The sequence below is a fragment of the Amblyomma mixtum genome, chromosome 7, assembly GCF_055824585.1.
Source record: "Amblyomma mixtum isolate Tamu chromosome 7, ASM5582458v1, whole genome shotgun sequence".
Taxonomy (NCBI): domain Eukaryota; kingdom Metazoa; phylum Arthropoda; class Arachnida; order Ixodida; family Ixodidae; genus Amblyomma; species Amblyomma mixtum.
Window position 1 is genome coordinate 145,784,440 of NC_143018.1, and position 15,332 is coordinate 145,799,771.

A 15,332-nucleotide genomic window follows, 5' to 3' on the forward strand; every position below is an offset into this window, starting at 1 on the left:
GCCAAAAGAATGACTTCAAGCATGCGTTTTAGCCCATTTCCATCAACAGGGAAATAGCAGGGGGGGTTTTGTTTTGTTTATGGGGGTTCAACGTCCCGATGCGACTCAGGCTGTGAATGACGCCGTACTGGAGGGCTCCGGAATAATTTCGACCGCCTGGAGTTCTTTAACGTGCATTGACATCGCGCGCACAGTACGCGGTCCTCTAGCATTCCGCCTCCATCGAAATGCGACCGCCGGGACCGAACCCGAGTCCTTCGGGTCGGAAGCGGCGCACCATAAACGCTGCGCCACTGCGACGGTTGAATAGCAGGAGGGTGGTGCGTTATTCGTAACTTCGGCGGACAATAATGTCTTCCCGAGAGGCGATAGGGCCTCCGCGCTAGGCCTGCAATCAGCCTCGACACCTGCAAGCCTTTGCGAGGTTCCTAGCGAAGGCAAAGCAAAAAACTTAAAGGAAACTGATTCAGGCTTATTACACTGCGAAAGCAAGTGTGTCAGTACACCGTCAGTTTCGCCGCACCAAACGTTTCGCTTCGATCCCGTCTAAATTTTTTTCTGTTTCATCAATATTGCACATGCTTACGTCGATGCAGTCCCTCTTCTCTTGACGCGCATGATCCGATCACTTGCTTCTTTGAATGTTATCTTCGTGCGTTTCATTTTCACGTGCACATAAAAACTTTTACCTCTTTGACTCCGCGTTTGCTTCGATGGTTTTAGTGAATTTTAGGTCTTTTCGCATTGCCTCCTGAATATGGCATATTCTTGTTTTTACTCTTTACCCGAGTTTTTTGTTCTCCTCCGTAAATATTGTATAAGCTTTTATTCTTTTTAGAATGCGACTGTGCTTTTTCTTCGCTGTTTTTAGTGCTCTTTTGCATGCTCGCTTGCAATGACTTTTGTTTTCTTGAAACTGGTCTTTGGCCTCACTATTGCGCGCGGACAGTATTGCCAGCAAACGTGTTAAGGTTAAGGGTGAAAGGTTAGGGTGAGGGGGTTCTCACCCTAATCTTTCTCCCTTCACACGTTTGCTGGCAATATGTCCGCGCGCAAAGAAAGATTTATTGCCTTTTCATTCGAACCATTATAAGACCGTTAAGAGGGCTATCGCTTCCCAATGCTTAGCGTCCGCACTAAAGAAGTCGTGCCACCATGCCATGCACGCAAGGTTTGGTTCTCAGGTGTCCAGGCTGCAGAAAGCAGGCTTCCCGGCTTCCCTGGTTCTCTCCGTGAAGCAGTCCTTGCTGAAAAAGCTGATTGAAGCAGCAAGGAAAACAACCAACCTCAAGATAAAAAGCAGGCAAGGCCGGAAGTTGTACCTTACGTACACCGCACTTCTCATAACCACAAGAAGGTGGCCAATAAGTATGGCGTCGATGTGGTATTTTCCGTGCCGCGAAAACTCGCCGGAATGTGTTCAAGCATTGGAAGAAAAAAGTGCAAGAGTGCCCCATCCGACACCGAATGCCACATGTTGGCTGCAAGAAAGGAGTAGTCTACGAGTTCCCGCTTACATGCGACAAGGTGTACGTTGGACAAACCGGACGGTGTTGAACAAAAGAATTCATTAAACAACAGAGGCCATCTTCCAGACCACAGCCAAGACTGCTCGAAAGAGAGGCGTATAGCCAGCAAGCCTCGACTATCTGACTGCAAAGTGCTATTGAAAAGCCGAGATAGGACTGAACGTGAGCTTGTGGAAGCCTTCTATATCAAGAAAAGCGAGGTGATAGTTGTATTAGTGACACGTCAGTTGTTCTTCGCCACAGTGAAATGCTGTTTCTTGATGCGTATTTGTGAGAGGTGATTGTCTGCCATCAAGAGCATGGATAAGGGCAAAGGCTATATAAACGTTCTTCCTTGAATAAATCCGGTTGAAAGTGCAGCGCTCGTCCTGCTCCCTTGCCGTTTTGCACTCTCATGTCTTTAACGAATACGCACCAACAACTTAAGCCCAGCTTCAAGTACTATTTAAGCATTCACCGGCTGGCCTGGTCTCTTGGCAGCAGCAGCGACAGCCTGAAAGACACATCTAACGAGCTCCCCTGCTTCCTTCTGCACGTTAGTACTGGTACACGAATTTTTTGTGTCACTACTGCTGCCAGGTTGACGTGCACTACTTGTGCGTGGTAGAATGGCTAAGGAAATTGCGAAATTGAAAGAGGAATTCCGTAATGAGATCCCGCAGATTAAGGAAGAATTACAAAAAGAACTGAAAACTTCGCTTGAAACTAGCGAACGCGGCCTGCGGAATAAAATCCTGGAGGCAAAAAGGAACAAACGGAGCTGACCAGCAGCATTGAGTATACACAGAATGGCTTTGAGGAATTGAAGAAAAAACTGGAGCTTGAAATAGTGAAAAACTCAGAGCTGAGCGAAGATCAGGAGTTCAGTTCCCGATGTGCTGCCTTAGAAAAAAAACCTCGGGACCTTGAGATACGACTGGTGGAAACTGAACAATATTCTCGGAACATGAAGATTGAAATCAAAGGTGTCCCAGAAAATGAGGATGAAAATATCGCTTTGATCCTGTCAACATTTGGGGATGCAGTTAAGGAACCTACAACTAGCTTGGATGTTGAAACTGCGCACCGTGTCCCCACTCGCAGCTCTATCAAATCTAACATAGTGGTCAGATTCAAGTCCAAGGCAAAGCGTGATGTCATGCTGCAAAAAGCGAAAAAAAAAATGCGACTGACTGTTGAGGACGTCGGAATTGAAGGCAAGGATTCAATGTATTTAAATGAGCAGCTAACACCAGCACCACATGTGCACCTAAATGTCATTAATAGATCTACACGCATAACTCCTAAATCTTCTTCCACTATCGACCTTTTCATCATGAATTATAGTGTACCTTTTACTGCGGGACGTCTTGCGGTATAGACATTGGTGACCACTTCCCTATTTTTTTGCGCATTGAGAGACTACCCCTTCCAATACCTCAAATTATAGCCGGCAGTCCATTTCACAAAAGTACCTCGAAACGTTTAGAGGTCGCATACAACTAGTGAATTGGGGTCCTGTTTTCGCTAGCGCTGACTCCGATACTGCTTATAGTACTTTCTTGGGGCTTTTTTACCAGTCTATGAAGAATTTTTTCCTGTCACTGAAGTAAAGGTGCCAAAAAATGCTCGCAAACCTTGGATGTCCGCACAACTTATACGACTCGTGAAAAAGAAATACAGGATGTTCGCTAAGTTAAATTAATTAGAACTAAGGATACCCCACTTTTGGCTCAACTAAAAGCATTGCCCAATCGTTTGAAAAATGAAATTAGGTCAGCTAGGACTACTTACTACAATAACCTATTTGATAGGAAACTCTCCAGTTGAAGAACACATCACGAGCTAGTTTGTTTTCCATGTCTTATCGTGTTTCATGTGTTTCTTGTTGTTTTTGATGCCTTGAATATATTTACCGACGTGTCAGAGCAATAAAATTTCAGCTGTTAGTCAGCGCCTGTGCCTCGTCTCCCCTTTCTGCGTCCTTCGTGAAGTTTGCGCTGTTTTCTTGTGAACTCTCCAGTAACATTAAAGAAAAATGGAAACGTCTTAATCTGCTGTGAAACAGAATTACTCGTCCAAATCAAATTACAATTCTGATAGTTGAAGGTACTGAACTAAATGGATTGTGCCTGGCCAATGCTTTTAACAAATTTTTTACTTCAGTTGGGACTCGCTCTCACAACCCTGCCTGTTCGAGATTTTTGGGTGACAAAATTTCACAATCCTTGTTTTTTGAACTGACTAATGAAAATGAGGTGTACATTATCTAAAAACCCTGAAGGACACGATGAGCCTAGACTCTTGCAATATCCAAACCCGTCCAGTAAAAGATGTCTTGCACGAAATAGTGCCATGTCTAACGCATATATACAACATTGTACTTTCTACGGGCAGTTTTCCTGCTGCCATGAAACTAGCTAGGGTGGCTGTAATTTTTAAAAAGTGAGACAGAAATAATATAAGTAATTATGGGCCAGTATCCGTTTTGCCCTTGTTCTCTAAGCGGCTTGAAAGTGTAGTTCACATCCGTGTTCAAAATTTCCTACAAAAACACTCTATTATAAATGACTGCCAGTACGAGTTCACCAAAAATAGATCAACAGAACACACATTACTTGATCAAAAATAATATATATTAAGCAACTTAGAATCCCAAAGGCTTACATTAGGAATTTTTGTAGACTTTAGTAAGGCTTTTGATACGCTTAACCGCAACACTCTTTTTGTAAAGCTTGAACACTATGGTATACGCGGTCATGCCCTTAATCTTTTCAAATAATATATGTGCTCGCGATCACAATATGTTTACATCAATAATTGCCATTCTGAAGTCCTACAAATTTCAAACGGTGTGCCCCAGGGTAGTCTTCTAGGTTCTATACTTTTTCATATATATATAGACGACATAGTCAACATAAGCAAAGAGATAAAATATATTATTTATGCTGACGACACCAGTTTATTCTGCTCCTCCTCATATATGAAACAAGTGAGAGACACTGCGAACATAGCACTGGATAACTTGAGGGAATGGTCTTCCGTGAATTCATTATCAGTCAACCGAGAGAAAACAAAGGCAATAATATTTCATTCCAAGGGCAAGGTATCCGCGAATCCACCACCAATCCTTTTCAGCGGCACAGAACTACAATACGTCGAGGAATTCACCTCCCTTGGCATAGATTTTATTCCCACAATGTCATGGAATACCCACGTTAGCAAGATATGCATCGCCCTTTCTAAATTCATAGGCATCATCACTCGTAATATACATATTTTGCCCGTGAAAACGAAGCTCGACCTTTATTACGCTTTTTTTTCTCATATACAGGTTATTGTTACTTGGTACGGGGAAATACTACTGTGTCAAATATACAAAAACATTTTATTCTGCTGAAAAAAAAATGCTACGGATCATTACAGATGCTTACTATGACGCCCCGACTCGCCCCATAAAACAAAAGTATTAAATTATTCCGGTCAATAAGCTATTTGACTACAGGTTTGCCCTCATTTTATAAAAAAAAAAATCCCGGCACGAAATGACCCTTTTTTCGAGCCGCATTGTTCCTCTTGTACCGTATGCCACACCCTATGCAACTGGAGACCATGGAATGCTTGCAAAACCCAGATGCAGAACAAACTACGGTTCTGCGATGTTAAAATGTATTCTACAGAAATGTTTTAACACCCCTCTTTATAGCAATCTAACAAAAATGATTTCTGCACTTAGGGAACTGTTCACTGACTAGGTTGTATTTTGTTACTGTGTTGAAATGTTTTTACCTGTCATTTCTCTCTTTTTTTCTCCCCTTTCTCTAACAATGTATAATGATTCTCCTGTGTAACTGTCTCTGCTAATGCTGGCGGTGGTGGTGAAAACTTTTAATTGATGAAATAGAGTTTGGAAGCCACAGAGTGGCCCCGCTACATGGTCGGCGTCCCTAGTCCGGGACACCGCATGACGAGGCCCCGTCTCTCGCCCGTTTCACCAGAGCCCTTTGGGACTCAAGCGAGGAGCAGTTGAGGAGGGCAGTCTCCCATGCCTCTCTGGAAGGGGTAGGGGAAGGGGGGAGGTGGGGATTTTGAGTACATGCCCACACCATGTGGAAGATATCACAGGTCTCCCCACAGTGTGGGCATCGCCCATCCGTGTTAGGATCGTAATGTTTTATTATTGCAGGACAGAGTAGAGTACCTGTCTGCAGGCGCCTTAAAGTTCGCTCCTCCGTCTTACTCAGCCCTTTTGCAGGGGCCGGGAAAAGGTGGTGGTTGTCGCTATAATGTGTTAATATTTCCCTGAATCGCAGCAGCGGCTGGTTATTCTCCGAGCCAGAATAGCTGGGATGAGGAGCCCGGTGAGTAAGCGCTCGGGCAGCCGCGTCAGCGGCCTCATTACCTCGTAAGCCCTGGTGGCCAGGAGCCCAAATGATTCGTTTGGGTGTTGGATCAGTGGCAGTCCGTCGTAGAATACAAGCAGCTAAGGGGGAGATCTCCCCTGCCAAGTAATGTTCACATGCTTTTCGGGAATGATATGTTTTGCCGTACTAGTAGCGTGTCCCACCAGGCATCGGGTCCAGGATCACCGCCGCAGTGCCGAAGGTGGAAGGAACGTGGGCCGGAGACGGGGAGTAGGGGAAGTGAAGGAAAAAAACTGTATTCACATAATTACATTATTTACATAGAGCGGGACTGAGAATGGCTCTCAGTGGAAGGGGAACGTCTTCGTCAACCGTAGTCGACTGGAGCTAGCAGGCTTCTTTCGGCCACACTCACGGCCGAGTTAAATATCGTTCGGTTTCCCCAGATCCCTGGCTGGGGAATAATGGTCGACGAGCACTGTCCAATCGGATGGACCGAAGGGGACGTTCTTGTTACCACCCACGGCTGGGCAGGTGCGAGCTTTTCCTCTCTCCCGCAGCTGGGTCGATGAGAGGAGGAGATGCCGACTCATCCAGCCCTGCGGGAAAGGAATCTCCCGAAGTCTTCCAGCAGGTGAATGAACTTGCTTCCCCGCCGAATGCCCAGAACGCGAGTCGGGGCCACAGAATTCTTCAATTATCCGCCAGCGTGACCGGCGCCGGCCCGTCGCCTCCTCTGTGGTCGCTCGAACAATACCTCCTGCATTCCTGCTACACTAATCCGCTCAAGGAATTTCGCTTGGGTTACTGCTGACAATGGCCCTTGAAATTCCTGCTACACTAATCCGCTGAGGCTCGGAGGGGCATTCCAAGCATCCCACTTCCCACCGCCGTCGCGGGGTTGTCGGCCTCGATGAATGTTCACGGTAGCTGCATGATCGGGCCCACGTGGTCCGAAGTACAGTCACAACAGCACGTCCGCCGCCCGAAGAGGTCTCGTAGTGGTTGCAGCCAACGCTGCTGCGCGCAGAGACCTGGAGTTGTGTCCGTTCGGCTTTTGGTCACAGCTGGGCCCAAAGGTTCTTCTTGCTTCGTTGACAGCTGTAACGAGCTCAACCAGCAAAGTCCAAAGCCCAACAAGCAGAAAGCGCCAAACCGACTTCCAAGCTGTCAAGAACTGCCAAGCTGTTTTCGGTCAACAAAACCTCTTTAGAGAAAATGAGCTGTCGCGTGAATTTTACGTCCTCCTCCGAAAGTTTCCAAGTTTGACCAAACCAGAATACACAGAGCTTGTTTAGCCAAAAGGGAAAAATTTCCTAAAATTTTTGGGGGGGGTGCCGTAGCACGGTTTTTGTCACAGAAAGCCACCTCCCGTGAGAGCACAAAGGGAAGGTGGAGCTGCTGAACACACATACAAAACAGACAAAAAATGATTCCCGCTAAAGCAAAAAACAAAATACAAATTTGCATAGCGGATTAACGTCCGGGGAGCCAGGAAAGGGCATTACACGGGAAAGCTTCGGCTGAGGCCATCAGCGTTGCCATTACTCGCACCTTTCGGCAACGCATGTGAACTGAGTCCCGCAATGCCAAGCTCCGAAATTTCGCTCTCATTTCGCATAGGAGAGTGATATGAGCAAAAGACAAAAAACAAGCATTAAACTCAATATGAGATTATGCGTCATATCCGCCCCTTGCGCGGCCGTGGTCCGACAGCTGCTTTAGCGGATGAGACATTACATAATGCTAGGAATTTCAGCTTGCATTTCTGTACAGGAGAGTTAAATGAACAAAAGAAACAAGCATTCAACTCAAGACGGGATTATTCCTCGAATCCGTCTACAAACAGCGTTGCGACTCAAGGAATTTACTGGTTCCTATTTTTCAGCCGCCCCCAGTCTACAAACAGCGTTGCGACTCAAGGAATTTACTGGTTCCTATTTTTCAGCCGCCCCCTTCGCGGCCGCGGTCGGATTGCTGCTCTAGCAGGTGCAACAGGACACAAGGCTAGGAATTTCAGCTTGGGACCCTTAACTGTTCCTCGTCCAAGTCTCGCGGTTCTGAAGTTTGGCTGACGCTCAGAAAGCAGAATGCGAGAAGGGAACGAACGGGTGCGAATGCCGTGCCAGCGTATCCGTCTCTCTCGGATTGGGTTCGCGCGTTGCGTTCTCTTGGCTTGTGTTCCCACGGGGCGGGTGCGAACTCTTGAGCACCGAGGTGCCAAATTGGGGTGGCTACGCGGTTCGGATTTTAGTCGAGCATTCAACAAGAGCCGCACTTTCCCCTTGATTAACTCTTCCCGTTTGGCCACCTCTATACGCTTCCGCTCCGTGGAAACCCTCGCTGTTGGTTTGCGGGGCGCGTCACTAGCCATCGCGGAACCGTCACAGGTTAAGTCGTCGGCGTTCGCCTCATTGTCAGTTTGTGATCCAGCCTGCTCTGGCTCACTACCGTGAGAGTTTATAAGGGTTACAGGGTCACGTTTGCCCTCTTCACCCGCGTGCTCTGCTGGCGCTGCGAATTCTGGAGCCTTCGAACTGGTGAGGACCTGCGCAGCGTTATCTCCAAGACTAAGGCCCTTTTCTTTGGGCAGCCTATCCAAGCGATTTGGGAAAATCGAGGGATGCTGCATAGGCAGGTCTTGGGAGACGGCTGCCTCGGTCAGACGCAGCTCGAGCGGGCTCTCGATCGCGACGCGGGCAGTAAGTTGGTCGTGTTGGATACCTTTCCTATCCTTATACTGGCGGTACAGCAGGCCAGAACGGAGCTGGAAAGGTATGTTCTTCCGTGACACACCTATGTCACTTTGGTGACTCAAGTTGCGTAGAGATTGGTCTTTCTCTTGCTCAGCCGTGAACGTTTCTCTGTCCACACGAAGGAGTTCGAGAAAGCCATCTGAGTGGGGCAACACTAGATTCCTATTCAGTTCCTCACCTAGCCCCAGCTCATCCCTTGCGCCTACTTCGGAAGACTCACTATCGCCTGCACTACTATCGGTACTCTTTACCCCTGTGCTAGTAGTGAGTAAGTCCTGGGCTGGCTCGTCATTAGGTAGCGCGGAGCCGTCACGGCTTAAGTCGCCGGCGTTCGTCTCATCCACAGTTTGCAATAAAGCCTGCTCTAGCTCATCACCGTGAGAATTTACAGGCTTCGGGCTTACAGGTTGAGGTTTGCCCTCTTTAACCACGTGCTCTGCTGGCGCCGCGACCTCACGAGCCTTCGAAATGGTGAGGACCTGCGCAGCACTATCTCCAAAACAAAGGCCTTTTCCTTTGGGCAGCATATCCAAGCGATTTGAGAAAATCGAGGGATGCTGCTTAGGCAGGTTTTGGGAGAGGGCTGCCTCGGTCAGACGCACCCCGAGCGGGCTCTCGATCGCGACTCGGCCAGTTGGCAAAGAGACGCTGGTTTCATTGGAACATAACTCATTTTCGGGTGTTTGGTCGCGAGCGGCTGTCGTTCCCTGATTGTTGAACTGATCATTGTTTCGAGGCAGCGCTGAGGCGCATTCCTCGCTTACAATAGAACTTGCAGTTGCCGCTTTCAGCGCGCGACTGCTTTCTGGAGGACTACCTTTTTGCGCTGCGCCTAAGTCTTTCTGGGTTGAAAGGGAAATCTGCGCGGCATCGCGCTTTTCAGCTAACGCCGCGCTCTGGCTTGGAGCTCCACAGTCGCTATCAGGTTTGCCCTCTTCAACTACGTGCTCTGCTGGCGCTGCGAATTCACGAGCCTTCGAAGTGGTAAGGACCTGCGCAGCGTTATCTCCAAAACAAAGGCCCTTTTCTTTGGGCAGCATATCCGAGCGATTTGAGGAAATCGAGTGATGCTGCTTAGGCAGGTTTTGGGAGATGGCTGCCTCGGTCAGACGCACCCCGAGCGGGCTCTCGATCGCGACGCGGGCAATAGGCAAAGACACGCAGTTTTCATTGCCGACTTTAATTTCTTTTCGCGCCGAAACCTCCTGATTTAATGTCGAATTCCTGTCGGTGCGCTTCGCCTCTAAAATTTGTTGCAACTCCAAACGCTTTAGAGCAATTTCTTTGTCTAACCTGTCAGCCTCCTTCTTAGCGGCTTCCTTGCGGTAAAGGCGTTCTTTTTCAACCCTGTCGGCCTCCTCCTTAGCGGCTTCCTTGCGGTAAAGGCGTTCTTTTTCAATCCTGTCAGCCTCCTTCTTAGCGACTTCCTTACGGTAAAGGCGTTCTTTTTCAACCCTGTCGGCCTCCTCCTTAGCGTTCCTGATTCCCTCCTGAATGACTTCCCAGGTCTCCAAAATTTTGTCACCCTCCTCCTTAGCACCACATTCCTTAATAGCCTCAATCAGCTGCGGCTTTCTGTGACTTTTCCTGGCCTCAATACCCAGCTTTTCACACAGCAACATCAACTCTGGCTTCTTTAGCTTGCTCAAATCCATGGCAATTCCCGAACGAGGACTTTCAAAAATAAGCTGCTACGTGAAATGCTTAAGCGAGCACGTGCAGGAAAACAATCTACAGGTAGTGATAAATTTCCAGAGTTATCAAGCCTGGCAGATTCTTAAAGAAAGTCAAGCGCTCACCACTGCTGAAGCCAGGACCAAGCGTGGAAGATCCCGCCGCTGCCAACCAGTTGATATATTTTGCCGTGCTTGTAGCGTGTCCCACCAGGCATCGGGTCCAGGATCACCGCCGCAGTGCCGAAGGAGGAAGGAACGTGGGCCGGAGACGGGAAGTAGGGGAAGTGAAGGAAAAAAACTGTATTCACATAATTACATTATTTACATAGAGCGGGACTGAGAATGGCTCTCAGTGAAAGGGGAACGTCTTCGTCAACCGTAGTCGACTGGAGCTAGCAGGCTTCTTTCGGCCACACTCACGGCCGAGTTAAATATCGTTCGGTTTCCCCAGATCCCTGGCTGGGGAATAATGGTCGACGAGCACTGTCCAATCGGATGGACCGAAGGGGACGTTCTTGTTACCACCCACGGCTGGGCAGGTGCGAGCTTTTCCCCTCTCCCGCAGCTGGGTCGATGAGAGGAGGAGATGCCGACTCATCCAGCCCTGCGGGAAAGGAATCTCCCGAAGTCTTCCAGCAGGTGAATGAACTTGCTTCCCCGCCGAATGCCCAGAACGCGAGTCGGGGCCACAGAATTCTTCAATTATCCGCCAGCGTGACCGGCGCCGGCCCGTCGCCTCCTCTGTGGTCGCTCGAACAATACCTCCTGCATTCCTGCTACACTAATCCGCTCAAGGAATTTCGCTTGGGTTACTGCTGACAATGGCCCTTGAAATTCCTGCTACACTAATCCGCTGAGGCTCGGAGGGGCATTCCAAGCATCCCACTTCCCACCGCCGTCGCGGGGTTGTCGGCCTCGATGAATGTTCACGGTAGCTGCATGATCGGGCCCACGTGGTCCGAAGTACAGTCACAACAGGAGTCCGTGATGATTATTCTCGAATTGGCGTGGGCGGCAGCAAGCGCTATCGCTACTTCCTCGGCCCGCATTGAATTCGGGGCTCGAAAGGAGAGTCCATCAACGTGCATTTCCTGGTGAACGACAGCGGCCGAGTAAAATCCCGTGGGCGATGGCCCTGCTACGTCTACATAATATACACCGGGTCGGGAGCCGTGTTGTCTCTCAAGAGCCCGAGCCCGCGCTTGTCGTCTGTTTTCATGCATGTCGGTGTCCATGTTACGGGGGAGCGGGGAGACCCAGAGCATATGGCGCCATAGTACTGGGATACGCTCCGCCTCCTCTGGAGTGCAGTCGTGTTGGATGTGTAAGCGGTTTAGCAGGCGGCGCCCAGGAGCCGTCTGCGTGAGCCGCGTGTATTGGTTCACGAGGTGGGCCTCCCGCAGCTCCTGGTAGGAGTTTAGCACCCCCAATGCCTTGAGTTTGGCATTAGAGGTAGCCACCGGGAGATCCAGGGCCCGCTTAGTTACCTTGCGGATGATGACGTCTATTCGCGCCTCGTCTTGCTTAGTAGAGCGGAGATATGGCACGGCGTAGAGGATCCGGCTAGTCACGAAGGCATAGACGAGCCGAAGCGCGTCCCTGCCCCGCAGACCACCCCGCTTGTTGGAAACGCGGCGGATCATGCGCCCTACCTGTTCGCCTACTCTCTTCAGTTTCGCAATAGTGGAGTCCGGTCTGAGTCTCTGGTGAATGAAAAGGCCCAGAATACGGAGCTCCTCCACCTCTCTAATAGGACCTCCTGACAGAGAGATGTGTATTGCTGTCCTATCCTTTGGGTTCGCTCTGACATGCAGAAGCTCTGATTTCGCTGGAGCACATTGGAGCCCACAGTCATTAGCATACGCATCGACTATGGAAGCAGCCTGCTGAAGGCGGTCCTCCATGTCCCCAAGGCTCCCCTGAGTGGTCCAAATTGTAATATCATCTGCATATAACGCGTGTTGAATGCCTTCCACCCGGGCCAATTGGCTTGGGAGGCGCATCATAGCAATGTTGAACAGGAGCGGTGATAACACTGCTCCCTGAGGGGTACCCCGTGTTCCCATCATGTAAGGGCCGTATTCCTCGCCCTCAATCCGAAGAAAGGCCTGGCGATTAGACAAGAAATCTCTTACATACGCGTAGGTCCTAGCCTCACAATTGGTAGAACTCAAGTTGGCCAGGATGCTTCCGTGTTTCACATTGTCGAAAGCCCCTTTCAGATCAAGGTCGAGGATGGCTTTGTCATTGTGTTGCATAGTTGTGGGTCGTATTACATCCCTGTGCAGCTGGAGAAGGACATCCTGTGCAGACATGTGAGGGCGAAACCCGAACATGGTGACTGCAAAGAAGCCCTTACTCTCCAGGTATGGAGAGAGGCGATCCCGTACCATCGTCTCCATAAGCTTGCCCGCACATGAGGTCAGTGATATGGGCCTCAGGTTGTCCGTATTCACGGCCTTACCTGTTTTAGGGTAATGCTGACGACTTCTACGGGTGACGAAGCTTGCCAAGCGGTTATTGCGAACCGCTTTTTTTTTCGGCACCCACGGTTTTGTATGACAAGAGCTGAAATAAACTTGACTTGACTTATGACGTCACTAAGAATTAAATTGCTACAGCTAATTACAATAATAAAGTTTTTGTCGTTTTTAAGAATAAAACTTGCATAGCATGACACGCCTTCATGGTGAACATGTCAATCTACAAGCATACGCGAAACACAGATCAGGCTACAAATACGCTACAAACCAGATGTCATGCTCCATTAATATATTGAGCGCACATGCACAGAACGAAGAATTTTCACAGCTCATAAGCTCCAAATCTAAGACTCTCCTTTGGAGCTAGTGGCTATTGCATGTTAAACAATATCATTTTATTCAGTTATGAATCTGTGATGACACAAACAAGAAATAAAAATGAGCGTACCACGTTGCGGTTATTTTCTACTGCAAAAAAAAACATAATAATCCACCCTGCCATCGTTGTTAAGAACTTTATGAGAATGTAATGAGACGTGATTAAAGTAAATGTCCGTAATATCACCCGAACGGGATATTCAACTGGTACGGTGTCAAGACATCTAAAATGTAATACAAGGACATGCCACGGACATCCCACGCAAGTAGTGAAACGTGTCAGGATATCTGGTTATTATTCCATAACCTTGGAACGCTGTGCGGTCATCATCATGATCATCATCTTCAGCCTGACTACGCCCACTGCAGGGCAAAAGCCTCTCCCATATCTCTCCAATTAACCCTGACCTTCGCCAGTTCAGGCCACCGTATCCCCGCAAATTTCTTAATCTCATCCGCCCACCTAACTTTCTGCCACCCCCTGCTACGCTTGCCATCTCTTGGAATCCACTCCGTTACCCTTAAGGACCAGCGGTTATCTTGCCTTCGCATTACATGTCCTGCCCAATCACAGTGATACAATCCACTATGACGCAATATTTTCGTCCGAATCTGTTTGGCTCTTACTATCCATCCGTCTGAGGGCATGTTTCCAGTCACAGCGAAGGCATGAGGAAATAATGAAGCGCGAAAAGTATTGTAATGCAATGGAGCTGGAGTAAATATATATATCGTCACCTCACCCCAGTCTTTGCGGGTAACAATTCGTACACGCTTCCCGTAATAAGACCTACAATTACAACAACAGCCGGGCACGTTTACGTTATTCGTGTGTGCTCAGCGACTGCAGTTAACAAACAACGCCTAGCAATTGCTCTTGTCTATTCTTGGTTGCGTAAGTAGCGGCCCGCTAACATACGTAAACTGGCATATGAAACTTTTGTCCGCAGTAGGCTGGAGTATGCATCCTCGATATGGAGTACTCATCAGTCCTGCCTAATTAACATGCTTGAAGCCGTCCAGAACCGTGCAGCACGCTTCATATCGTCAACATACGACTTTCATTCCAGCGTAAGCTCCATTAAATCATCACTTGACCTCACTTCCTTAGCTCTCAGACGAAAAATTGCGCGCCTCGGTTTGTTCCATAAGTTATACTTCAATTTCCCCTGTCTCCGTGGTTCCCTTATATATCCTCCCTTTCGTACATCGCGCCGCCTTTTTAATTCAAATAGCGTCCAACGACTTCATGGCTCCACCAATGCTTTTAACAAGTCCTTCTTTCCGACCGCATTTGAAGAATGGAACCATCTGCCCGACTTACTAACAAATGTGCACGATGCGACAAGGCGATGTTGTAGATCACCTGGGTTGACATGTCTTTTTTTTTCTTCGATTTGTGTTTATATGAAATCATTTTCCCTGTATTGAGTTTTGCTGCCCTAACCTTTCGCCGACGTGTGTGGTGCTTGTGGCCTAAAGGCAATTTTTTACCTGCACCGTGCTAACTATCGCGTTCTTTGCTTCTCTTTATGTTCCTATATTGCACTGTTATATTTTTGTGACCTTTGTTTTTCCACATCAACCTTGTATACGCTCCCCCCTTATGTAATACCCCGACAGGGGCCTTTAAGGGACAATAAATGATGATGATGATGAAAGCTTAGGTTTGTTTACGCGGTTATGTTGCCAAGAGCAGCGTAGGCAGTGCATACTGTTTGAAATTAAATGCGTCCTGAAATCTTGCGAGCATGAACGAAAACAACGGTTGAAAACATAGGCCCACTAAAATCATCCCTTTAGAAGCAGCAGCTTGGTGCCTGGTAAGGACTTGGCCTGATAAGTGCTCCGCTACACAGCGTGCAAAGTTCCCAGTCTCCATGCTCTATCTGCATTGCGGGCAGCAGAAAGCCTCTTCTATCTCGTCAGCATACAAACATCGACGCGACAGTATTTTTACAGTAAAACTCTGACAACAACGCGTCGGCGAACCACTAGGGCAACGAAGCGAGCGGCGCGGTTCCGGTCCTATGGGCGCAGGCAGCTGGTGCGAATAAGGGATGCGTTAGCTCCAGGCTGTGTGTTGAGGGAAACTTTTTCTCCACGGCAAACTTCACCTATTGCACTATTGTTGTATAGTTAGTTCTTGTTTCCTTTTCAATGTGAA

The 15,332-nt window shown here is 48.4% G+C and overlaps 1 protein-coding gene across 1 annotated transcript in view; it reads right to left on the minus strand.

The window, feature by feature from the left end:
* Positions 1-15,332, minus strand: part of LOC149337784 (muscle calcium channel subunit alpha-1-like) — a 615,266-nt gene that overhangs the window by 455,201 nt on the left and 144,733 nt on the right. The gene's annotated exons all lie outside the window — the stretch shown is intronic.